The sequence below is a fragment of the Prionailurus viverrinus genome, chromosome C1 (genome assembly GCF_022837055.1).
Source record: "Prionailurus viverrinus isolate Anna chromosome C1, UM_Priviv_1.0, whole genome shotgun sequence".
In the NCBI taxonomy this organism is placed as follows: domain Eukaryota; kingdom Metazoa; phylum Chordata; class Mammalia; order Carnivora; family Felidae; genus Prionailurus; species Prionailurus viverrinus.
The window spans coordinates 109,831,527-109,855,182 of NC_062568.1; the positions used below are offsets into that span (position 1 = coordinate 109,831,527).

At 45.7% G+C, this 23,656-nt stretch overlaps 1 long non-coding RNA gene and 4 other non-coding genes across 5 annotated transcripts; 3 read left to right on the top strand and 2 right to left on the bottom strand.

The window, feature by feature from the left end:
- The first annotated feature begins 206 nt into the window (after nt 1-206).
- On the top strand, nt 207-370 carry LOC125174309 (U1 spliceosomal RNA). The gene has a single exon (XR_007155419.1). It is a non-coding gene; the product is annotated as a U1 spliceosomal RNA (small nuclear RNA).
- Nucleotides 371-5,345: 4,975 nt separating this feature from the next.
- TRNAQ-CUG (transfer RNA glutamine (anticodon CUG)) lies at nt 5,346-5,417 on the bottom strand. The gene has a single exon. It is a non-coding gene; the product is annotated as a tRNA-Gln (tRNA).
- Nucleotides 5,418-12,971: 7,554 nt separating this feature from the next.
- Nucleotides 12,972-21,491, bottom strand: LOC125173050 (uncharacterized). The gene is made up of 3 exons (XR_007154911.1): nt 20,019-21,491; nt 13,128-13,219; nt 12,972-13,009 (listed from the first exon to the last, which is right to left on the bottom strand). It is a non-coding gene; the product is annotated as an uncharacterized LOC125173050 (long non-coding RNA).
- Nucleotides 14,958-15,121, top strand: LOC125174310 (U1 spliceosomal RNA). The gene has a single exon (XR_007155420.1). It is a non-coding gene; the product is annotated as a U1 spliceosomal RNA (small nuclear RNA).
- A 42-nt stretch (nt 21,492-21,533) lies between the features above and the next one.
- Nucleotides 21,534-21,607, top strand: TRNAN-GUU (transfer RNA asparagine (anticodon GUU)). The gene has a single exon. It is a non-coding gene; the product is annotated as a tRNA-Asn (tRNA).
- Nucleotides 21,608-23,656: the final 2,049 nt, after the last annotated feature.

Sequence of the window (23,656 nt, forward strand, 5' to 3'; positions counted from 1 at the left end):
GCGCAGGGGCTGCTGTTTGGGTAACTACGGCTTAAATAGCGTATGATCTCGCGTGCTGTGGGAGCCATTCCAGGACTGTTGGTTGCAAGTGCGTGTGCTGCGTGTGGCAAAGTCTTAGGGAGGCTCGGGGTTGTGTGGACGGAAGTGACCGTGTGTTGAGAGTGTCAGGCGTGAGAGGGTGTAGTGGGGCGGAGGGGGCGGAAGTCATACTTACCTGGCAGGGGAGATACCATGATCAGGCAGGTGGTTTTCCCAGGGCGAGGCTTATCCATTGCACTCGGGATGTGCTGACCCCTGCGATTTCCCCAAATGTGGGAAACTCGACTGCATAATTTGTGGTAGTGGGGGACTGCGTTCGCGCTTTCCCCTGGCTTTTCTTGGTAGTAAAGATAGAAAAGGATGTGTTGTTCTGTGTGGTGGTGTGCAAACGGGAGTGTTTTTTCGTAGGTGCTTTCTTTAGTGTACAGGCTTAAAGGAACTCTTTGCGGGTGGTTCGTGCTGGGTAGGCCAAGGCCATGGTGCACACATTTCCGAAAGCTAGGGAGAAACTGCCTGTACCGTGGTCCAGATTCGTTTCCGTTCGTAACATGTTTAGGCTACGCGAGAAAGCAGCTCTGAAGTTTACACGTGTTATATTCCCTGCAAATCTGAACCGCAGTCAGACCTGAATCTTGGCCGGAAGCATTGTGATCCAACCAGAAACCTACACTAGAGAGTCTTGGGAGTCAAAGGTGACCACTTTCTCCTCTTGTGAGAGGCTGCAACTAGGCGGCCTTGCTGCGTCCTACTCTTTAAATACCTAACCTTGCCTAAGACTTCATTTTTTAAGCGTTAGTTTGCCTGTTTGGTGTCTGTCTTGCTTTTTTACGCCTTAAAGCCGTTACTAGCCAATTCCAAAGACACCACGCACTCATCCTTCCCACCCCAAAGCAGCTTTTTCTATTTCTGGCTTTGGTTTTCCCTTCCTTCCATCTCTTTTCTCAGGCCCTTTCTTGATACCTTTTATAGACACGAAAACACTAGCTCTCTCTCAGCCTCCAGTTTGCACCTGGCACTCTTCAGTAGTGTGGCAAAATTAGGAAGCTTCCTTAATAAGAGGGCAGCAAGAATTGTAAGTAACTTTTTTTTTTTTAAGCTCTCAAGTAATTTTAGATGTTCCCTGTCTGAAAATGCAGTTGCGGTGGTATATCCAACTCTGGTTTAAAACCAGCCAGGTCCAGTGTTGACAGTCGTGCACATTTTGCCAATTCCCAGGATGTCTTCTTAACTTGCTCACTTCTGATCCACAGTTGTCCTGGCAAATAGAAACTACTTGACCAAAAACAAACGGCAGGGCCATGGCGGGAAGAACCATCAAGCCTCCCTGGTGGCTACCTCAGGAACAGCATTCAGAAGCTGCTGAGACCACTGGAGAGACTAGGAGCAGGAGTTGAGTTGGAGGTAGGGAGTAGAGTTGGGGAAGGGGTTGTATACAAACAAGGGCAGGTCCAAAGAAGACTAAAAAAGTACACTGGAATGCGTCTCGAGTATTGAGGACACTGAAAGTAGAAGTCGTAGGTCCCGCAGACTGACTTAGTTTGATGAAAGAGCCCTGAATTTCTCTCCACAGTGGGATAAACAAATACAAAATATCTGAACCAAGACTGAAGTCAACTTGCAGTGCCTTACTGATGAGAAAACTTGGGTTTCTAGAGTGTTTAACAGATTTCCCCCGTCTCCGTTGTCAGCACTGTTCTGCTCCCTGACGGAGGAGTTTCTGAGCAGACAGCAATGACTGATACCAGTGCTTGGATACTGGTTGCCAAGCCTATCAAACACCGAGGTTATTACGAAGTTCGGTTCAGTCTGTGGTGGGGAGCACCACCTCTGGGAGGTCTCCCTTCCAGTCCTGGCTCCACCACTTGCCTTTTGTTTGACATTCAACCAACCCCTTCTATTGCTAGCCCAATTTTGCAAGAATAATACAAAAATAATAATACTAAGCAACTCATAGAGAAATTATTGCATAGATTACGTGAGATAACCTAATAGCACACCTAGCATAGTGTACAGTTTATAGTAAATACGTCCTAATAGGAAACTACCCAAGATAAGCTTTTTAACCCTTAATTACGAAGTGTAAAGTGTATAGACTTCTGCTTCACACTTTTTGTAACATTTGAGTGAATCTTGTATTTGTGAGTGTAACATCCATTCACGAAATAAATTAGTATTAAAAAATTAAAAATTTTAAATGGAATTTATAGAACATGTGCCCACCAAGGGACTTGTTTATAGCAACTTTGTTTTAGCAGTCCCCCAAACTGGAAACATATCAAATGCCCATCAAGAGCTGAATGGATGGGGGGGTGCCTGGGTGGCTCAGTCAGTTAAGTGTCTGACTTTGGCTCAGGTCATGATCTCGCAGTTCCTAAGTTCAAGCCCCCCACATCCGGCTCTGAGCAGAGCAGATGAGCAGAATGGATGTTCTTCCGAATCGGAACATTCGGCGTCTCCCTCTGTCTCGGCCCCTTCCCTGCTTGCACTCAGTCTCTCTCTCTCAAAAAGAAATAAATGTTAAAAGAATTTTTGGAAAAAAAGATGAGTGGCTATAATTGTGGTATATTCATTCAAAAATATACTACTCTTCAATGGAATGGAACAGATTCCTGATATGTGGCAACAATAAAGATGAACCTCAAAAACAGCATGCTGAGTGATAAAAAGAATACATACTTGTTGCGACCGGTGCAACAAACACCGAGATCAGGGTCCCGAGGGTAGGGGAATGTAAGAAAAAAAGAGAGAAGAGAAGACAGTTTGGGAACAGGAGGGTCCCATGGGCTGAGGACCCAAGTGATGGCTTTATTGTTGCTGTACACAATCTTTTATAATATAAGACTCTTATGGATCAGGTCATTCTAAGAATAAACAGGTTTCACATGACCACTGCCAGCCAAAACATTTAGTTCTGTGTACCTTGTGAACTTTCTGAACGGGTCACAAGACCTTGTTGATAGATTGCTAGCAAAACACAGTTCCCATGTTTGTTTCTATTTGACTCGGGGTAGAAAAAGGGGAGGTAACATTACTGCCAACACCTGCAGACCACAGGCTTCAGGAATTAACTTTCTCAGCCTTGACAAGGCTTTCATATGCCCTTGAAAGTGGGGGAATGGGAGAGGGAACCACCGGGTTGGCTGAGTCAACAGGGAACCGTTGCTCGACCCGGTCTCAGCCTGGCACCGGGGCCCGGCCTCCCACACATACTCTGTGGTTCCATCCATGTCAGTGTCTAGAACAGGCAAAACTAAGCCATAGTGAGAAAACTAGATCATTGGTTGCCTGGGACAGGAGGTGGTGTGGGGGATTGGCTGCAAACGGGCACAAGAAGACATTTTGGAGCAATAGAAATGTTCTTTGCTCTTGAACAGGGTAGTGGTTGCCTGGGTGCATCCAACTTGTCAAAACTCATCAAACTTGAAATGGATCCATTGTATTATTTACAAATTACACCTTAAGACTTTTGGTTTTAAAAACAAATCATTCCAATTTTAGTGTCTGAAGTGCAATTAATTAGTATTAGCCTTGGAAAGTTCTCTTAGAAAACTATCACTCATGTAGTGAACAATCCCTCCATATTTGTTTTGTATCTTTTTCTTCCGTGAAATTCATGCCCTATTAAACTCAATACTTTCAAATAAAAATAGGCTGTATAAGAGCTCAGTTTTTTATACAAGAATATTTGTAAATATATCCTCCCTATAGATTTATCAAATATGACTCCATTAGTAATTACCTAATGCATACAAAATTATTTTTTATTTTAAGCTGTTTCAAAATTTTACATACACGTATTTTGTACATCATTTGCATTTTACCATTTGTGTAATTTTACCATGTATAGCTTTTGCAAAAAATGTAGAACAACTTAAAAATAGATTTGAAGAAAAATATGTAAAGATGTTAGAAGTAGTTAATTCCAGGTGGTGGCATAAGGATGAATGCTTATCTTCTTCTGTTTGTTTGTTTGTTTGATGCCCGAGGTGGGGCTTGATCTCAAGACCCTGAGACCAAGAGTCGCATGCTCTATGGACTAAGCCAGCCAGGCGCCCCTATTTTTCATAGTTTTAAACTTAAAAAATGAATGTCCTGGAAGTGAAAGAACAGAATAGATATGAAAGAAGTGTGGGTAGGTGAGAGGAAAACATAAAGGGGAGGGAGGGAAAACCTGGTTCTGGCAGGAAGTGTGTTTAAGTTGGAGAGTTTGAGGGAGCACTTGTGGGCATAAGAAGGGTTTGCGGGAGGCAGTGGGGTCATAAGGATGTTCGGATAGTTTGATGCGTGTTGCATGGTTCCTCCTAGGTGTTTTTTCAAAAGAATTTATATAGACTTAAATTTCTTGTCCAGCATTTTTAGCGGTTTTTAAAAGGAGGAGGAGTATAAACATTGTGGTTCTCAGCCTATCTTCTGGAGCCAGGATGTCTTCAGTCCAAATTCCTGCTTTCCAATCCCACTCACTGGCTGAGTGGACAGGTTGCTTAATCTTTCCGGATCTCAGTTTTCTTACATGGAAAATGAGGACAGTGATATGAGGTGGGCCTGTTGAAAGGATTCAGTGGTTGACTATGCCTGAGACAGGGCACTGTTCGTACAGTCATTGACTGGTATTGGGGCGCAACACTGCGTTAAGAGTGGATGTGATGAGAACTGATTTTATTTAAGTTACAGCCGTGATACTTTTCAGTGGCTGTGGGCCCTCCAGGGACAGGGAAGTACTGCTCTCTGACCAGCCGTAATCTCCTGGGCTGGGCCGATCTGGGAGTTTATCAGCTCATCTGATCAGCTCAATCAATGGAGAATAGGAATTCAATTCCTTGCTTCAAAAACACCCCGGTAATACTTCCAGTTTAGGTCTGTGAACCATCGACCTCAAAACCAGAACACTCTCTCATATCACAAACTGACTCAGAGACAAAGTGTGCAATTACGGGACGCGCCGCGTGACGTGCGTCGCGGTGCAGGGTTCAGTGGCCGCAGCCCGTGGCTTTCACCCTGAGGCCTGAGGGTGAGCCCGACGAGGGGCGGTGCTGGCCTGCCTCCCCCCTCCCCGCCCCCCGCCCCTCGCCCCTCGCCTCCGTGGCTGCAGTGTCCGTGCGGAGCGCGCTGCTCTGGGAACCCGGCTCGTGGGTCCCCGAATCCCGAGGAGGCGGTGGCGGCGGAGCGCGGGGGACGCGGCTGCGAGGCGCCCAGGGTGGCGCGGGGCCCGCGGGACTTCTTTCCTGGACACAGAGCAGGATCTCCCGGTCGGAAACTGCGTCCCACTCGAAGAGTAAAAAAAACTACCCTGTCCCAGTTAAAGGGAAAGGTCCCACCGAGATTTGAACTCGGATCGCTGGATTCAGAGTCCAGAGTGCTCACCATTACACCATGGAACCGCTACAGAGAGTAATGTGCTATCCCTCACTAGAGATGTGTAAATTATGCTTTAGCGTCCATATTCCCACTGATAATCCCAAGGTATTTCTTCTACTGACCCAAGACTAGAGTATAGTTGACCTTCGAGAGTAGTCAGCTCTCTTGCTGTCTCTCTGCAATTCTGTCCTGTCACTTGCACCTCAGAAAATAAGGTAAACGCTCCCTGGGCCTTTGGTGAGGGAAGAGCTCATAAACCACATATTCTGCCACCGTTTACCCAGAGTTTCCTGTCCAGAGGTGAAAGTTTTGCACATAGTATAGTGATTTTCGTTTTCCTTGCCTCCACCCTTTTCCCATTGCCCAGAGAGGGCAGGGGATTGTCAGAGCAAGACTTGGGTCTTCCTGGGTCCTTGACCACATAGCATCCATCACGCACCAAAGCCACCGCTGACTCCTACATGTAATCCATAAAGATGTGTCAACAGTGGAGTGGTATTGGGAAGCAGGGGAATTTTCCTTTAATTTTTCATACACTTCTGGGTTTTGTTGTTAAGTTTTTCTTCTATTTCTATACCTGTTAGAGCTACAACGTGAAGTAATCCACCATGCTTTAACATTGACCTAAAACACTCAGGCACATCAAACCAAACTCATCTGCCGTGACTTAAAATCGACCACATACCATCGAGGCCATAAGGCAGGGCTCTGACTCCTATACAGTCACAGATGGTTCTTGGAGAGTTTGACCAAGTCCGTTTCATTCCAATTTCTCAATATATCATGATCTGGAAACTGCACGCTTTTAAAAAAAATCGAAGATGTATCAAGGTGCCCAAAGAGCACTCCTGACTGGGCCACAGGGAATGTGTACCCACAGTACTTACGCACAGTACTTATGTACACAAAATACCACCACACTAAATATTTACATGTGTAATGGATATAAATCCACATTACATCTCAAAATAACAATCTGTGTATTTCATTTCCCCTTTACCTCTTTTATTTTATCCCGAAGCCATTTCTTCCCTCACCCCAAAACACAGAACAGAAAAAAATTGACATCGAAAGGAAAAAGTGGCTGGCTAAACCACAGAGTCAGAAAGATGCCCAGTGCTCTGGAAGATGTATTTTGTTCCTAGAGACTGGATGAGGGTTGAATTGAGGAAGGAGGCAAAGGGGGCTACTCTTGTTATGAAGAGGAAGATTTTCCCCTCAAAGTTTGAGAAGACAGAACTTCCTTCTGGAAAATGAAAAGGTTGAGCAGTAACAGCACAAAGCATTCCTCCAGGAGAACTTTAAAAGGAGTCAAGGTTTATGACTGCAAGAAGCAGAAATAGACTCTGGCTGATTTCAAAAGGAAAGAAATTGGTTGAAAGGATGTTGGGAGATCACAGAAGGGCCAGGAAACCTGGAGCCCCAGGCTCTGACTAGGAGCAAGGAGAGAAACAAATGAGGTTGGAAATTGAGAGGGCAGAGAGACTGTCCTTTGTGGGGTGTGAGAGCCCAAGGTCAGAGGCAGGATGTGTGGCAAGGTTGGGGGGAGGCTGTCGTGTTGGGGGCCAGTGATCAGAACTGCTGGAGAATGTAAGTCCCCCTCCTCCTCCTCCACCAGCTCCTCCGGCCTCTTCTGTCCTCCTCCCACTCTACTGCTGCACCTCACCTCTCTCCCCTCTTCCTCTCTTTCTCCTTATCTCCTTGCCCCAGCCCCTGCCGCCTCTTTATTGGAGCTGGTCTATACCTGGAACCAAGGGTTGGTGGGGTTGCTTGCTCCAGCATCAATGGTAAGTGACTTTTGTTTCAAATGACGAAGTGATCAGGTTTTGTGCCAATAGTAGCTGATCACGATCTGCATGCCTGTGCCACTGAGGCAGCCTAGAGTCTCTTGCTCTGCCCCCACTTTTTTTTTGGAGGGGGGTGGAGGGATGAACCCTTGGTGGAGGCCTGAGGAAAACACCTGAAAAGTAGCAAAAACCTGCTTAACATAGGAGCCTCTGAGATTGTAAAACGTCATGATAGCCCACACTTGGCCTTTAAGACGTGGTTAAAATTTCAGTGACTTTCCCCTTCACAACTTTTATGGCTGCCATCTTTCCTTTTCAGTATCTGCCAGAGATGACAGGGTCCGTGTGTATGTCCCTCCTCTGAGAGGTTACTACGCTTTGGACTTCAGTTTACTCGGTGATCTTGCAACTTAGGTCTCTGGCAGGCTCAAACCAGGCATGATTTTGTAGATCATCCAGCTTTATCTTCTTGTCTGAGTGGCAACAGCTTTCTCTTACAACTCTATATCTTAAGCCCATGTGGATTACACTTGTTTTGTGAAACCTTTACCTTTTCATCTGCATCTGGACTAATTTGCCCTCAGTACAACCACATAAATTTCTTTAACTGATGACAGCTTCTCATGAGGCCTCATGAGCTTCTAATGAGGCTCATTAGGTGGGGATAATGAGCACCTTGGAGATCCCTGTATAACATAGGCCTGTATATTTAGTGCTGAACAGAAACCTTCCTACAGGCCAGTTGAAACTTATAATTATCATCCACAGCCATAGTTGAGTTTTTTTAATGGGGCTCTTTCTCCTTAATTACCATACTTGCCTTCGTACAAGTTGGAGACTGGGGTGATATTAGGTCAGATTTTCCAGAGGCAGTTAAGCGTTGCTGGGATTCCAAGTTTATGGTCCACATCAGGACTAGCAGAATGAAAATGACACTCTGGGCATGGGAAAAAGACAAAGAGACATAACGTTACATGGACACACCACATCTTTATCACCCTCAGAACGGTGGTCTCAATGAAAATGGGAATAGGGAATTGAAATCCTTGTTTTTCTAAGCGAGTGAAGTGAAATTTGGAAAAACTGGCTTAGTTGTTTAAATGACTGTGTACTCAGACAGAATCTGAGGGTGCGTGAAGTGCAGACTTCACTGAAACGGTTCTAGGATCTGAAGGTGATGAGAGGAAGCAATACTGAAGCTTGGTATGTTCTACTTTCCAATTATTTTTCATTTTGCCTGATTTTGTGGGCCCAGGCCCATGTCACTAAGGGAGGCAATGTCAACATAAAAGACATGATACTCATTCCATTAAATTTGATAGTGCCTGTTCCTAGACATACTTTCACTTGCCATTATCTAGTCAGATTAGTGAACGCAACCTGATTCCTAGGTACATTAGTCAGTTCAGGCTGCAGTAACAAAATACCACAGGTTGGGGGGCTTAAACAACAGGCATTTATTTTCCTCACAGTTTTGGAAGCCAGAAGACCAGAGTTGGCTTCTTTTTTAAAAAGTTTATTGATTTATTCTGAGAGAACGAGCGAGTGGGGGAGGGACCAAGAGAGAGAGGGAGAGGGAGAAAAAGAGAGAGAATCCCAAGCAGGCTCTGCACTGTCCGCACAGAGCCCAATGCACGGCTCCATCTCATGAACCATGAGATCATGACCTGAGCTGAAACCAGAGGCTTAACCAACTGAGCCACCCAGGTACCCAGGTGGCTTCGTTTATTTATTTATTTTTTAGTGTTTATTTATTTTGAGACAGCGTGAATGGGGGAAGGGCAGAAAGAGAATCCCAAGTAGGCGTCAAGCAGGCTCCACACTCAGTGCAGAGCCCAAGGCAGGGCTGAATCCCACGACCCTGAGATCATGACCTGAGCTGATATCAAGAGTCAGACGCTCAACCAACTGAGCCACCCAGGTGCCCCTGAATTGGCTTCTAATGAGACCTCTTTCTGGCATTTGGAGAAGGCTGCATTTTCGCCGTGTCCTCCAATGGCCTTTTCTTTGTGCATTGAGAGATCTCTGGTATCTTTTCCTCCTCTTAAATAGACACCAGTCCTATTGGATCAGAGCCCAGTTCTTATTGCCTCATTTAACCATAATTACCCCCTCAAAGGCCTTACCCCCAAATACAGTCACTTTGAGGGGTAGGGCTTCAACATAAGGATTCAGGGTGAGAGTATGGAGCACAGTTCAGTCCGTAACACCAAACAGGGACAGTCCTATGATTCTTTATCTGTCAAATCCTGTGATGCTTGCCTGGTGATGGGGCTAAGTGTTAGCAAGGCTGCTGATATCGCTTGTGCTATTAGAAAAGCAGACCTGAGCTGGAAAGCATGGCCACACAGAAAAGACTGTAGGTCAAACAATAGAGCACACGGTTGCGGGGACAAGAAGCAGTTTTGCTGGGGTGATGAAGGGCAATAGTGGTAACACTCCTATTTCTACCCTTTGATGCTGGACCCATGGATCCTGGCTATGGGAGAAACAGCACCGCATACTGGATGCCAATTCAGAACATGTACAGCCTCCTGGAGAATCTTGCTCAGCCCTTCAAGGTTTTGCAACCCAGTTGGCACTATAACTGAGTCTTCAGAAGGCCGTTCCACTGGTGTCTCAAGCCGGCTGCTTCAGAATGGTGGGGATCATGGTAAGACTAGTGAATCCCACAGCCAGTGCTGCACTCTATAAATTCTGTGAAGTGAGTTCCGTGATGAAAAGTGCATTAGTTTTGGGCACCTGAGTGGCTCAGTCAGTTAAGCATCTGACTTTGGCTCAGATCATGATCTCACGGTTTGTGGGTTCAAGCCCTGTGCTGGGCTTTGTGCTCACAGCACTCTCTCTCTCTCTCTCAAAAATAAATAAACAATTAAAAAAAAAGAAGTGTATTAGTTTTCTTGGGTTGCCATAACAAAATACCATAGACAGATGGTATAAATAACAAACATTTATTTTAGTACAGTTCTGGAAGCTAGAAGTCCAAGATCATGGTGCAAGCAGGGCTGGTTTTTGGTGAAGACTCTTCCTGAGCTGCACCTGTGTGTGTGTGTGTGTGTGTGTGTGTGTGTGTGTGCGCGCGTGTACACAGACACACACACAACTCACACAAAGCCAGTTCTGTCTCTTCCTCTTCTTATAAGGACACCAGTCCTATTGGGTTAGGACCCGACCCGACCTCATATAACCTTAGTTACCTCCTTAAAGACCCTATCTCCAAACAGTCATGTTGGGAGTCAGGCGTCAACATATGAATTTGGTGGTTGGGGGCAGGGGACAGGGGGCACAGTTCAGGTCATAACCAGAAACAGTGCTGTGTGGAATCATACAAGGCTGGGTAAGGCATTCTATAAGTGCTTGGATGGTGGGTTTGGCCAACATTGTGTGCAGGGAAGGCAAATCTGTGTTCAGAGTAAGTGTCTATTCCAGTAAGAACAAAGGAGTATGCCATCCATGATGGAAATGGCCCAATGTGATCAATCTGCCTTTTGGTAATTGGCTGATCACCCTGGGCGATGGTGCTGTACTGGTGACTCAGTGTTGGTCTGTGCTCCTGGAAGATTGGGACGCTCAGCAGCAACTGTCAAGGTCAGCCTTGGTGAGTAGAGGTCCATGTTGCTGAACCTGTGCATAAACTCCAGCCAGGTCAGCATGGCCACTTCGTTCATGCACCCATTGGGTGATGACAGGCTGGCTGGGGAGAGGCCGACTGGTATCTGCAAAACAGGTCACCTTATCCACATGGTTATTAAAATCATCCTCTGAGGAGGTCACCTTTGGGTAAGCATAATTTACCCAAAGATGGAGTGTTTTCACTCCATCTGAGAGGTCTGTCCACATACTTCTTTCCAAGGCTTCCTTGTCACCAACTTTCCAAACATGTCTAGTAAAATGAACAGCCACGTATACTACTCAAAGCTCTGCACACCGGAGCGGTTGCCCTTCACCGCTGTCCTTCAGGGCTGTCCTGGAAAGCAGGTGCAGGGCTCCAGCTGTCCACTTTTAGGTGGAGCCTGTATATCATGCAGAACCATCTGTGAACCAGGCCCCAGGTTTCCCTTTCTATGGTAACTGTAGGGAAGTCCCCATGACACCCTAGGCACAGGCTGTGAGAGAGAAGGGAGTGTAGCAGGAATGGGGACTGCAGGCGTGTGTGACACTTCTTCATGTGGCTTCCTTGCACATTCAGGGCCTACTTGGACCCTATTTCTTATATACCACTTCAGTTCGATGACGGAGTGAGCCGCTCATTACACTCGTTAATGTGACAAAAATGTTCAAAGGTATAGTATACATGATGCCCCAAGTCCCTGCCTTTTGTAAGTGCTTGACTAGGAGTTTCCAATGATAGTTTGCCTATCTCTATTGCCACATCATGCCATGGACGATGTTTCCGTTGTTTCTTTTTTAAAATTTTTGGTGACTGCTCTCTAGTTTGCAATATACATTTACAACTAATCTAAGTCAACTTGCAAATAACACTAAAATGCTTCACAGCTAGTGCAGGTCCTTATAACAGATGCGGTTTGAGCCCCACATCGGGCTCTGTGCTGACAGCTCAAGCCTAAGCCTGCTTCAGATTCTGTGTCTCCCTCTCTCTCTGCTCCTCCCCCACTCACACTCTGTCTGTCTGTCTGTCTGTCTGTCTCTCTCTCTCTCTCTCTCTCTCTCACAAATAAACATTAAAAAATTTTTAAAATTTTATAATAAAGGACTATAACGAACAACTGCTCACAAATCTGATAACTTAGATGAAATGAACCAAATCGTTGAAAGACACAATTTATCAAAACTCACACAAGGAGAAATTGGCCATCTAAATAGGCCTAAATTGAATCCATAATTAATAAGCTTCTGAAAACAAAACCAGACTTCAATAGTTTCACTGGTGAATTGTACCAAACATTTAAGGAAATGATACCAATTCTCTACAGTATCTTTCAGAAAATAGACAAAGAAACATTTGCTGACTCATTTTATAAGGCAAACTTTAATACCTGTTTAAAAACTAAATTCAATCAAGTACATTTGAAGATCCAATTAACTTTATTATTAAACAATTCACAAATAGGGGCGGCTTTCCATCTCGCAAGTCAAGGGGAGCTCCATTGAGTTTAAACAAAAGTTTTTAAAGGGGGAGAGAGGGCATTATAGAAGAAATTGGGAAGAGGAGAGGAGGAGGAGGGAATTGGTGAACAAGGAATGTATTGGGGTTTTTTTTCTTAAAATTTTTTTTAATGTTTTATGTACTTTTAAGACAGAGAGAGGGACAGAGCATGTGCAGGGGAGGGGCAGAGAGAGAGGGAGACACAGAATCTGAACCAGGCCCCAGGCTCTGAGCTGTGAGCACAGAGGAACTCACGAACTGTGAGATCATGACCTGAGCTGAAGTCGGACTGAGCCACCCAGGTGCCCCAAAGAATGTATTGTTTAGGCAAGGTTGCCCTCCTACAGGGAGAAGGGGTCTATCAGTAAATTTCCTGGTATTGACCAGGAAACTCTGAGTTGACTGGTTAAAGATTACATTCTGGGGTGGGGTGAAAGTGCAGCTAGGTTAGGTATTAAGACCTCATTTACTGACCTGGGGGCCTTACCTTAAGTGATGACATTCTGGGCCTGTGGTTTTCTTTTTAACAATTACCATCTTTTTTTTTTTTTTTTAAGTATTTTTTAAAGTTTTTTATTTTGAGAGAGAGAGAAGACAGAAACAGAGAACATGAGTTGGGGGAGGGGCAGAAAGAAGGAGAGAGCGAAAATCCCAAGCAGGCTCTGTGTTGTCAGCAGAGGGCCCAATGAGGGCTCGAACTCATGAACCGTGAGATGATGACCTCAACAGAAATCAAGAGTCAGTCAAGGTGCCACGTCAAATTCCTGTTCTTTTGATCAAACTCAATTACACTGAGAGATGTGATAAAAATTTAAGGCATTGGTACCACCCTCAGTTACCTCTTCGTGGTTCTCTGTAGCTTCTGTTGATCCTTTCTTTGGCACTTACAGGTCATGATGTTTTTGTTTAACATCTTTGATACCACAGATTACTTCCATTAGAGTTGGAGGATGATGTCAAGAACATTTCCCAGAAACCAAAGTAAGAACAAGGAAATAAAAACAGACATTTAGTTCAGGAAAGTGGATGAGTTCAGGAGGTCCAAACATGAACCGTAGTGTAACTTCCCTCCTTGGTGAGTTCCAGGTAGAGACTACACCCGGTGGAATTGTCACCCAAACTTTATTTACAGCCAATAAGGAGATCACCGGAGAGAACTTCCAAAGCCTTGACTACCTGAGCAGGGGTAAGGTAGTTCCCGGTTCTATTTAGGGTTAGGATGAATATTCAGAGTTTTGTCATTGCCTGTAAAGGCAGGCATAAAGTTATGCGGGCGTACTTAAAAACCAAGCCTCCTAAGTGCATCTAATGTTACATTAGTGAAGACTTTAACATTTTAATGAAGGAGATGTAATTGTCTGGCAAGGGCAAGGGGGAAGGAGATGTAATTGTCTGGCAAGGGCAAGGGGGTTCTGCTGGATGGGGCCTTGGGTTCCCTATCTCTGGTAAGGAATGCAGTGTCTTGGGACACCTGGGTGACTCAGTCAGTTAAGCATCTTGATTTCAGCTCAGGTCATGATCTCACAGTTTGTGGGATCAAGCTCTGAATCCGTGCTCTGTGCTGACAGCGCTGAGCCTGCTTCAGATTCTCTCAACCTCTCTCTTTGCTTCTCCCCTGCTCATGTGCACCCACCCTTCAAAAAAAAAGGGGGGGGGATGCAGGGTCTTACTTTTGAAATAGTAGTGGGAGTTTTATTGTCTCTGATATGGTTAGGCTACTTCGTAGCCTGGTAGAGACGGTTAGTTTTTGCACTCTTTTTTATTCATTCCTTTAAAATCCTTAACTACTGAAAATCTGGCATTTCTTTTTAATTCTGACGCCTTCTAGGAAGGTTTTTAAGAAGTGTGCTTACGCAAGTAGAGCCTGTAGGGCATCATAGATCACGGAAAACCGAGGGCCTAAAATGACTTCTCTTGTGTCACGAAAGCTACGTCTAGGCTTTCTTCTTCTGGGGACCCTTAGCCCTTTCTGCTTACAGAATAACATGTGTTCCAGAAAAAGACTAGAAAAAGAAAATTCAAAACACTCTCCCACACCTAAAGGTTGACAGTGAGAGGAATGAAATGTTCCATGAATGAAACTGAACCTTCAAGAATGGAACAGGTTTCGCCACCCGTTGTGAAGCTTAATGAGTTTTACTAGATATACTCAGTGTATATACACAGCTCTTTTGTAATCCTAACCGTTGCACTCTCCACCCAGAAAGCATTGTTTGAAGAAAGGTGTACTGGCGTCAGCAGCCTGCCAGACAGATTTCCCACAAGCCCAAGGTTTCAAAACCCACGACCTCTGCCCCTGCGGGAAAAGAGGGACAGGCCCTTGTCTCTGCTCGCGCCCCGCCCCCATTGACGGGCTGTGTGTCAGGGGAGAAAGGAGGAGAGGGCAAGGGCGGGACGTGGGCGGGAGGGAAAGGAGCGTTCCCGTGACGTCACGGATAGGGCGTGTGCTATGTAAATAAGGGAGCGCAGGGGCTGATGTTTCGGCAACTGCCGCTTAAATAGCATATGATCTCGCGTGCTGTGGGAGCCATTCCAGGACTTGTGGTTGCAAGTGCGTGTGCTGCGTGTGGCAAAGTCTTAGGGAGGCTCGGGGTTGTGTGGACGGAAGTGACCGTGTGTTGAGAGTGTCAGGCGTGAGAGGGTGTAGTGGGGCGGAGGGGGCGGAAGTCATACTTACCTGGCAGGGGAGATACCATGATCAGGCAGGTGGTTTTCCCAGGGCGAGGCTTATCCATTGCACTCGGGATGTGCTGACCCCTGCGATTTCCCCAAATGTGGGAAACTCGACTGCATAATTTGTGGTAGTGGGGGACTGCGTTCGCGCTCTCCCCTGAGTTTTGTGTTATGAAAAGCAGGTTTACTACGTCCTTGTGGGCTTTTGGCTTGAGTTGCGCAATATGGGGTTCCGCAGTATACGGTGTTTTCTAGGCACGTAATGGGGGATGTTTCAGTAAGTTTTGCTTCGAGATTTTTTTTCAGTGGTTTGGGTGGCGGATATAGGGTTGCTGTGAGTGTTCTCGCCGGTGAGTGTTCTCGCCGGTTTTAACTTTATCACAGTTTTTTTTTGGAATATGCTCAGGTCACTTGCTTTGGTTTATATATACTGGTTTGTTGTAGTTTTAACTGATTTATTTTTTTTGACCTGAATTTTTACTTTTACTACTTTTTTAAGTGTGAAATTTGTTAAGTTGATTTCCATACAACACCCAGTGCTCATCCCAACAGGTCCCCTGCTCAATACCATCATTACCCATCCCCAATCAACCCTCAGTTTGTTCTCAGTTTTTAAGAGGCTCTTATGTTTTGGCTCCCTCCCTCTCTAACCTCTTTTTTTTTTTTTTCCTTTTTCTCCCCCATGGTTTTCTAAGTTTCTCAGGTCTGTATGACTTATTTCACTTAGCATAATACTCTCCATCCTTGACTTTTAATCAGAGTGTACTGAGTTCCAAGAGGTCTTCTAAAGGCTTTCGGTTTTCTGAGGGCTTTCCTCATTCTCAAGTACTCTACTTGCTTCTTTGTGTAGTGGCACTCCAGTTTTCTCTTGTCAGGATCAGTCATCCCACTCAGGAACTTTCTATTTGTTCCTTCTCTGTCGTGAGGAGCCCCAAATGGCCCGGGAGCAGTCTCAACGTACACTTTAACACAGCCATTATGGCATTTGTTGCTGAGAGCATTTCTCTCAGGAGCTGAGACTTCCAGGGCCCATAATTACAGAGGTGAGAGGGAAGCAAAACGTTTACTAGTGTATCCGCCACTCCCATTTTGACCACTTGATTCCCAGACCTGGGAGAAACAGCACCATATACTGGTTGCTGATATAGTGTATATGTGTGAAATATCCAGATTCTCAAGGCATTGTCTTGTCATCCAGGTGGCAGCGAAACAATCTTCAAAAGCACATTCCGTTCCATCAGGCTACTTACTTCAGAGCAAATTTGGCGAGTGAGCCGGGGGCGGGGGCAGCAACTGTCACATGAGTTCTTGGTCAGAAGCAATGCTGTGTGGAATTCCAGGATATGGAAGAGGCATTGAAAGTACACACAGATGATTGTTTTAAGCAGAACCACTGCAGGCAGAGAAGGCAAAACCATAATAAATGTATCTATTCCAGTGCCTCTCCCATGATGTAAAGGTCCTGTGTGATCAACCTGTGACCCACCAGCCTGGCTGATACCTTCCCTTCTTTCCTACCGGGGACTGGTATTATATCAGGAGCTGAGTTGTTCTTTGGTATTGGCTGTTGGGCCCTCGGTAGTGCTGGTTACCATTCGCCATGGTGAGTGGAACCCATGTCGCTGAAACCATGCATAATCTGTATCTTTCCTTGTTTGTGGGTCCTAGAACTTCTATTTGATTCTTTTTTATGATTTTCACTTTTTGTGAGATTCTCTGTTAGAGCACAGAGCACTCATTGACATTGTATATTCCTTTTGCTTTTCATATATATTATTTATATATAAAAATATATGTAAAATATATAATGTATACATTGTGTATGCATTTTCAAGTCTGCTAAATCTACTATTGGGACATCTGGGAGTTGGTTTCTCTTGACTGCTATTTTTTTAAAGTATGAGTTAAATGGGCTTCATCCTTTGTTTCTTTGTATGTCTAGTATTTTTTTTATTGCTTCAGCACACTTTGAAAGATACATTTTAGAGACTCCAGATTCTGGTATCTTCTTCCAGAGAGTATAATTTGTTCTACCAAGCAATTTGATTATTAGCCTATGACGTTGAACTTGTGTAGGACTGGCTTTGTTTTATTTAGGTGGATCTTTGGAGAGTCCAGGGTGTTTCCAAAGTTCTCTAACTTGATATGACTCAACCTTGAAACCCTGTCTCCTCTGTTAATCTTATCAGGGCTTGGCTTTAATATTTGCTAGGGAGAGTCAAGAGTAAGCCTTACACTAGGGTGTGGTTTTCACACCTAAAACAGAGCATTTCTGGAGTATCAGCTGAATGCTCAAAGTGGTAGAGTTGTTAAGTTGTTAACAAGGCCTGAATTCCAGTGTTGACAGCACTGATCTCTAGGATCTATTCTGTCTTCCATCTTGTAGCATCTGTAATCTGTTAAGCCTTGGATAATAGCTCTCTGTACTTGAGCTGCCCTACACTCACCAAATGACCCACTGGGGACCCAACATGGACTTCTAAAAACTGGCATCTTCTGGTGCTCTGCTCTGATGATTCAGCTGCCCTAATTTTGATCTCTACCTTCTCAGCTCAGTGTGAAGACTGTGTTCTGCTGAGATTCCACCTTGCTGGGATCAGATCATTTCCCGAACCCTTTCTCAGGGAATCATAGTCTTGCCCTACTTCTGTCCAGTGTCTATAAACAGGTGTTTCACATATTTTGTCCATTATTATGGTTGTTTAAAGCAAGAAGACTAATCTGGTGATATTACTGTGTTATAGTTGTAGGTGCAAGTACTGAATTCTTGCCAGTGACTGTAAAATGAAGGATTTTAGCGGCGCCTGGCTGGCTCAGTTGGTGGAGTAGGAGACTATTGATCTCCAGGTGGTAAGTTCGAGCCCCATGTTGGATGTAGAAATTACTTAAAAATAAAATCTTAAAAATAAAATGAAGGATTTTAGGGGTGCCTGGCTGGCTCAGTCAGTAGAGCTTGTGACTCTTGATCTTGAGGTCATCAGTTTGAGCCCCATGTTGGTTGTAGAGATTACTTAAAAAAAATAAAATTTAAAGAAGTGCTTTAAAAAATTACAAAAGATAGAATGAAGGATTTTACATAGATTACTGATTTCTAAATAATTTTAATACTATTTTCCATGTTTACAAATGACCTAGCCCAAGGGTTTTCTTTTTACTTTATTAACAAATAATAAGAATGATCTGAGACTGCTGGACTCACTGTCAGCATGATGACCCCACAGCACCGGAAGGAGATCTGGACTAAGTATCCTGTTCTCTGAGCATATTCCCATGCTTTAACTTGAAGAGTGGCAGGATATGCCATTCCCAAATCTGCCACTTCAACATAAGGATTATTTTGAGCCAAAGGCACTTGGGAAACAGCAGGTGCAACATAAGCACTCTGACCTCCCCATTCCTTCCTGAAAGCAGGAGAGAAAACTCATGTGAAAGGTGCCCTCCCCAGACCAGAAGGAAAGAAACATTCTTGTCATCTGAGACAGGAAGTCAGGACCCAGAGAAACATGGAAAGACGTTGTTAAAATAACTCGTGTCTCCCTTTAATCTTGCCATATATTTTGCTCTCCTTTGTTCAACCTAGTACAGAAACACGTAGGCGTACTCACTTCTTTGAATTTTCATTTTCCTGTTGGACCTTCCCATTGTATATGTAAATATCAGTGTGCTTTTCTCCTATTAATCTGCTTATGTCAGACCCATTTGGAGTCCCCAAGAGGGTAGAAATAAAGTTTTGCCTCGCCTACAGACTTTCGTAGGACCATAAAAGAGAGGATTAGCAAAAGGCCAACTGTAAGGTGCTGGATCTGGTCCTGGTAGAGGGAACATAGTGTAGGCCTAGTACACCTAGTAGAAAATGCTAGAATTTCCCAGAATCAGCCAGTTGGAAGAGAGGCTGCTTTGAAAGACAAAATGTTGGGATGGGAGGTCCAGACAAACTGTCCTTAGTGGGGACCAGCCCCCAGAATCCATCTCTTTCCTCCCCTCCACCCAATTTTGTAGCTCTTCCTTCTGAATCTTCCTTCCCATTCCACCCCCCCCCCCCCCACGTTTCTGGAATCACGGAGTCTTTTCTCCCAAGCATGCAGATTTTAAACCGCTTTTCTACTGAGGACTCCTTTGGTGATCTGTGGAAACCTATGCACCATTCTTGGAATAAGTCTTTTAATGCGTAGAATAAAACATTTGAAATTACAAAGGAAGTCAGTTACTTTCAAATCCTGTTGCCTTTGTGCCTTTTCCCATAGTTTGGTAGCAGCAGAGAGAATGAGGTAGCACCTGAGCTGGGCAGCTGAATATACGGCAACCAACCCCCCATGCCCCGACTCAAGACGATACTAGAGTTGGGGTGGTAAAAAAAAAAAAAGAAAGAGAGAAATACTGGGTTTCTGCCAGTCTCAGAGACAGTGAATCGACAGGGCATCATTATTCTTTACCATCCAAACTGAAAAAAAAAGTAGTGGTTCCTGGGAGCCGAGTTCCCAGGGGAAGGGACCACGCGCCCTCTCGTGGCCACCACGGGAACCGCATAGCACCGGCCACGGAGGGTACCCAATGCGAAGACCGCCAAATAAAATGCACTGGAAGCTGGGAGAGGCTCAAGACCCTGAAATTAGAAGTCGTGAGCGCTACAAACTGAGCGAGCTAGATGACGCGAAGTAGATGCGCTTCTTTTCCCTCTAGCAGCTTGGAATCGTTGCCCAAATGTAAAATATCTGAGCCGAGACCGAAGACAACCTCGGCGTGTATGTTTATTAGGAAATAGGTCTGTAGAGAGTTTAATAGATTTCCTCAGGCCGGCAGCTGATTCGCACTAAGTCACAACCCAGGCCTTTGAACTTCCTACTTCTGAGCTCGAGGAGGGACCTGGGTAATGGATAGAAAGTGCTGCTCGGGGATGCGGTCGGGCTGAGGGAGCAACTCCGCCCTCCGCGGGGCGGTTTAGAACCGCCACTCTCAGTGCTAGTTTGCGCCCAGACGGAACCCCAGACTTCGGTGGAAAGAACGTCCGGGATGATTCACCCCACGGGGTCTCCACGGGACTCACCACGGACCCTCACCTCCTTATTCCTGTTACTGGAATTTTCCAACTTTCGACAACCGTCGTGGGCACTTTTCTCCAAGTTCTTTAGGCACAAGTGTAAGTTTCCGTGACGCCAAGTGCGCTTTCTGTGCCCCCGCCCTGCTTGTTCGCCTCTTCTTTGTCCGTGGTTGGGGAAATACGACAGAAAGGAACACGCATATTGATAAAGAGAATATTATTAGCTACTTTATAAAGAAAAAATATCTGAGTACACGCTTGCGGATAGCCTGAAAATGGCTACCAAGCTATAGCGAATTTCAGCTCTACTGACGTGGAATTAAAGCTACAGCTGTCTTCGTCCTACTCTTAGAACACAGTGAGCATCACTCAGTTTACTCCAGTCTTAATATTAAGCCCACACGGACGCCCTGTTCTTCAGAATTCTTTATCAGCCTCTCCTACGGTAGCCTCAGGCAGTGCACCTACGAGGAATACAAACGGTCGGTCACTTTCGTCTACATTCCTCGGCAGGGCACGGGGGCGAGGAGGAGGGGTGCGCGGCCGGCTCCGGGCCGGGGCAGGACCGGGTCCCCCCGGGGGGACGGTTTGTAGCGTTTCCTTCTTTCCTGCTGTGAGCAGGGATTGTGGGCCTCCCACCTGCACCGAGGCCTGCACTCGGGGGTCGCTAGGGCCAAAGGGTGACATCTCACGGCGCTGCGGTCTTCAAACCAAGCACTTACAAGCGGACTATGTATCTTTCGGAATCGAGAGCACCAACCGCACGCAGTTGCGGTCCGAGCGGTGGCCGGCAGAGAGAAGGCCAGGGGCAGGTGATCGAAATGGAGGAACATCGGCATTTTCAGTTTTCTGTTGGCCTTTTTCTTTAGCGGCCAGAGTGTTCGCGCGCTCTCCCGGGCCGGTCGCCGGGCTGCCCCGCGCCCGCTCCGTCTCTTCTTCGGCTTTTCCAGTTCAACCCCCTCCGCCCCAGCCGCGGACTGAGGCCGCGTGGCGGTCCCGGGCGGCCAGCTCAGTCGGACCCTAGTGCGGAGTGAGTGGCTCCTAGGTGCCCGGCTCTGCCCTGGGGCACGGGGTGCATCGCGAGCCCAGGCCAGGTCCTGCCGCGTTGAGTCCCCATCTTAGCGGCGTCGCGGGCGGGCAGCGAGGTGGGGGCAAAGGGGTAATGTAGTGTCCCCACGCGCGTCCGCCTGGTGTCGCGGGGACTCACTGTGAGCGCCCCGAGTAGTTCTGAGCTAACAATTGGAAGCTGGATGACTTCGGCCTGAGAGGCTGCGGGCGACACCTGGAGACAGGCGGCTGTTGAGGAGGCGAGGAGCCGGCGGGGACGCCGTGGATCTGGCGTTGGGCTCTCCGAGTTCCCCCCGTGAATCTGGGCCGGTATCGGTGTTCAGACGTGCCCAGCGACACGACTGTTGGCCTCAGTATCTCCCACGCCTCCAGTTTCCCGAGTAGGGGAATGTGAAGACATATCCAGCCAGAGGTTGAGAAGCAATTTCTGGGATCAGGAAATGAGTTTAGGAAGTGGAGTTTCCGTGTCTCTGTGGCGCAATCGGTTAGCGCGTTCGGCTGTTAACCGAAAGGTTGGTGGTTCGAGCCCACCCAGGGACGGTCTCTTTTACTAGCTACTTGCAACTTTAGGTTACCTGTTAGTGACCTTATTTACCCTGAGAGTCGTCTGGACTTCTGTCCACTTTAAATCAGGCTCCAGAGCATGCTGCCCGAAGACTCTAGTCCCATGAAATTGCCTAAAAGAAGAAATTTTTCAGCAAAGGCATTTTTTTCAATAGCTCACGTGTAGGCCTTACCCCTGAGCCACTGCCGAGTCCTTTCCCAAACTGGGTTTTTACAACTGCACATCCTGGAAACTTGAAAATTCCCAGAACTGGGAACAACAAAACTGCTTGCCATGAAGCCTCAAGTTCTGAATGGAAATTTTGATTCCTTCACCATGGCTTTGAACAAATTATGGAATTTTCTGTGCCTCAATTTCTTTGTCTATAAGAGGGGACAAATAGGAGGACTTTCCTTATGGGTTAATTTAAATGTTATAGAGATATACACATGAACCATTTGACCACTGAATAAATGTTTATTAAACATTAGCTGCTGTAACTCTTTTCGGTGGCACTTCCTCACCATTTTCCTTATTGGCCTCGTTCTTTGAAACAACTGCATATCTTTTCATGGTATGGATGGGCTAGTGTAGATGTAAACATTCCCTAATTGCTGGACAGGACATTGGTTTAATGTTTATTCTAATAAAAACTTCTTCAGAGAACATCATGATGCAAATATCACTGTTCAGAGAACATCACTTATGCATGGATTTCCCTAAAAGAGATTCCTGGAGGTGGACTTTCCGGATCAAAGTATTTGCCATTTCTCATGTTGCTACTTCTTGACAGATTGCCTTCCACAGAAGTTGTACCTAGTTATATTCCCACCTTCTAAGAGAACACTCTTTTCTTGGCAACCCCATCTGACATTTGATAGCAGCACAAATCCATCACTTTGGCTTGGGGAATGTTACTGCTTGTTGGTCTCACACATCCCTAAGTCTGGTAGGTGAGGGGCTAGTACTGTGACAGTCTCTTTTGTTTTCTTGCCACCTGGGGATCCTGGGAAAGTGGTTCACAAGGTTGGATTCACAGGACTGTAGAGGAGCGGTTCCCAGTGTTCCTGTGACAGGAAGCCCAGGCTTATGCTGCTGAAGAGGAACCAAGAACTCATGCTTCAGAGAGGGATCTTCATGGTTGGTCCTGAGCCAAATACAAATTGGAAAGGGGACATGTTTGAAATGTTCATCAGACTAAGACTTTAGATAATGGATCTATTTATTTATTTATTTATTTATTTATTTATTTATTTATTTTTGAGAGAGAGACAGAGCAGGGGAGAGGCAGAGAGAGACACCCAAGAGGCTCTGCACTGACTGTCAGTGCACTGTCAGTACAGAGCCCGATGCCAGGCTTGAACTCACAAACACTGAGATTATGACCTGAACCAAAACCAAGAGCAGACACTTAACCGACTGAGCCACCCAGGCACCCCTAGATAATGGATCTTTAAAATTTTCTCTTGTGGCAGCAAGAGGAGACACTGCATTCTCAGGACTTTATTTGGGGGAATTTAATAATGGTGGCCATTCTATTGATCTTGTGGAATTGTTCTGTCTTTGCTGGTATGTGACACTTGTTTTAAAACCTCGTTTGGTGAGCTGAGGTGAATAGCTAAAGGGAACTTCTCAGAGGAAACAGAAACAGGGAACACATTCTCAAATAGATTTATAAAGTTTTATTGTGATCCTTTCCGAGGTTTTGCATGGTGTCCTAGCTCAGGCTGCTATAACAAAATACCAATAGATATGGTGACTTAAACCACAGACATGTGTTTCTCACAGTTCTGGAGGCTGAAAAGTCAAAAATTAAAGTGGTAGCAGATTCAGTTCTTGGTAAGGTCCCTCTTTGAGGCTTACGGATGGCCACCGTCTCAGTGTATTTCAGAGGGCAGAGAGAGGAGGGTCTGGAGACTTCCTGTTTGTATAAGGCTACTAATCCCATCATGGGGCACCACCCTCATGACCTCATCTAAACCTAATTACCTCCTGAGGGTTTCACCTCCTAATACCATCACATTGGGGGTTAGGGCTTGAACATA